Source organism: Alexandromys fortis, unplaced genomic scaffold (assembly GCF_014885135.2).
Source record: "Alexandromys fortis isolate MF-2015 unplaced genomic scaffold, M_Fortis_MF-2015_v1.1 scaffold_128, whole genome shotgun sequence".
In the NCBI taxonomy this organism is placed as follows: domain Eukaryota; kingdom Metazoa; phylum Chordata; class Mammalia; order Rodentia; family Cricetidae; genus Alexandromys; species Alexandromys fortis.
This window is the reverse complement of record NW_026068012.1, coordinates 4,640,492-4,643,321: the sequence shown is the minus strand read 5'-3', so window position 1 is coordinate 4,643,321 and position 2,830 is coordinate 4,640,492. Positions and strand designations below refer to the sequence as shown.

The 2,830-nt window shown below is 33.5% G+C and overlaps 1 pseudogene; it reads right to left on the bottom strand.

The window, feature by feature from the left end:
* Positions 1 to 805: 805 nt before the first annotated feature.
* LOC126513614 (olfactory receptor 4P4-like) lies at positions 806 to 1,732 on the bottom strand (annotated as a pseudogene).
* Between the last annotated feature and the right edge of the window lie 1,098 nt (positions 1,733 to 2,830).

Here is a 2,830-nt window from a genome sequence, read left to right as displayed (position 1 = left end):
ACATTAGGATTCTAAGTATTAAGCACAGTAATTGACATAATAATTAAGAATAATAGTATGCTTTCTCTACACTGAATTATTTTTAGAAACAATTGTTTAAGGAGTCTAAATGTATAAATACAGGGCTTAATAAGTTTATATTATAATTATCTTTCTCTCTTGTACTTTCTCTTTCCAAAACTCTCATATCCTCCTTCCTGGTTTTCTTCAAATTCATTACCTCTTTGACATTAATTGTTATTGCACACACACACATACATACACACACATACATATATTCATATTGTTATATATATGAAATGAATATAGAGGAAAGATCGTGAGAGCCAGAGTAGCAAGGAGTTTTCTGTAAGATTCCATCTCCAAATAACTTCATAAACTAAATCCATAAAGTTTTACCAACATGATTACGAAACATGAGGTATATGAGGATAACACCAATTGACATTCCAAATACAGTGTTGTGGTTCAATTCCCACATTTATTTTGTTAACTGTAGTGGGAACATGAAAAGGGATGTGATTAAGACTTCTTTATGACAGTTATCTCAACAACAATCAGTATCCCAAAGTAGAGTGAAAATTGCTAAATTATATAATTATTCTATAAAATAAGCTCTATTGAAATAAAGTAGAAAAGACTTGAAATTGATTCACCCATATATACAGTCTCTGTGGCTAGATATCTTATCTCTTCATGGCTTCCAACTTTTGAAGGTCACTATCTATTTAACTTTTTTTTGTTTTGCTCACATTAATTCTATACATATAGCAAAACTGAGCAAAAGACTCCACCAGAAGAGAATTCACTTTCCTTCGGACAGTTTTTCTTGGCACCACACCTTCCTCATGGCATTCTTCATATCTGTATTCCTCAGTGTGTAGATCAAAGGGTTAAACAAAGGGGCAATCACCGTGTAAAATAGAGCAAACACCTTGTCATCCCCAACAGGATCACCCACTGGGACATAGGTAAAGATGAGCGGCAAGAAGAACATGAACACAACTGTAATATGAGAGCCACATGTAGAAAGAGCTTTCTGGCGGCCCTTGGATGAGCGCATCCTCAATGTAGACAAAATGATGATGTAAGAAATGACCAATGCAACAAAGGTCAAAATTGACTGTATCCCTGTGGTTGTAATGATTATAATAATGATTAGTCTTGTTTCAGTTCAGGCCAGTTTCAGCAGGGGGAATATGTCACAGAAGTAGTGGTCTATCTCATTGGCACCACAGAAGGGAAGTCTGATAACAATCAGTACATGCACAAGTGAGTGTACAAAAGCACCAATAACTGAGACTACCACAAGAACATAGCACACTGGTCTGTTCATGGTGTTCATTTAGTAAAGGGGTCTGCAAATGGCTACTTAGCGATCATAGGCCATAACCACCAAGATAAATATCTCAGTGGCACCAAAGAAGTGTGCATAAAACATCTGGTCTATGCAGCCATTGTAGGATATAGCATTACACTGTACCAATAGGTCTATAATCAATTTAGGGGCCACTGTGGAAGTGAAACACACATCCATGAGGGAGAGGTAGCTCAGAAAAAAGTACATTGGATGCTCACTAAGTTGGCTGCCTCTGATGGTGAGAAGAACCACCAGGTTTCCACAGAGAATTGCTAGATAACAAAGCAAGAACAACACAGAACACATGGCCTTGACATCCTCATTATGGAAAAGTCCCAGTAAGATAAATTCTGTGATGTTTACATATCCCATTGCTTTTACGTGTTTGATTATTTAGATGGCAAAAATAGTGTGCTGAAGACTTGGTCTTTCAAGAACTTTTGTTTATTTTCAAAGTCATTTTAACCAATAATTATATGCATTAAATGTTTAAGATAATTCAATTGTAGATTTCTTAATTTAGATAGAACAATGGCAAAGATAAATAGAATACTTTGAAGTATAGTACAGTTCATTGATGAGAATAGATGCATAGATTGATACTCCTAATAATAAATTAATTCTAATTGTTGAAAGCATTTCAAAATCTTAAAATTATTAGAAAGAACTAGGAAGGTATTTTGAAAATTAAACACATATTCTAAGTTCAAAATCAAGTTCACTCTACTAGTTTATGAATAAATGTTTATGTTAAAGGTGTATACTTTGACAGTTATGGAATTATCTGTTTTTATTTGAAAATAAAGTTTTTGTTATTATCAACCCTTCATAATTATTAAAATTGTTGAATTTTGAAAATGTCTGCTAGCACTCTACTTTAGTGGATTCCCTATGTCACATTATTGAACCTCTTCACAGCAATATCAAGAGTGCTACTGAAATTTATGTTTAATATTAGTAACAACAGTGATAAAGAGTGGTTATGAAAATTTTGGAGAAGAGGGTAGATTATTTCCAGGTTCCAGGATGACTATGATTTCATATTTGTCACCTCATTTCCCCGTTTAGTTTCAAGTCTGTTCAGGAGACTGTTGTTGTCATCAGTTTCTCATCTTCGGGCATCACCTTGGATGTTAACACCTGCAGGGAAACAGAGTATATCCAAAGAACTGTCCTTCTGCCACATTTTTCAACAACTTGACTTTCTAAATTAAACTACATGATTTACTTTACAAGACACTATGCTTGTGCAAAATAACAAATCCTAAAATTTCTCAGGGAAAAAGGAAGCTACAAATTATTTTCTTTGTTTTCTTATTTATTTTTGTAACTATAGTAACATACACTAAAATGTGTCACATAAATGCTCAATTCAGTACAGCTTTATAAAAGTAAATAAATTATTCATCCTTATTCTTAAATGACATACCACTATACTACAAAGAATTAGAATAGGAAGAAACCCATTTC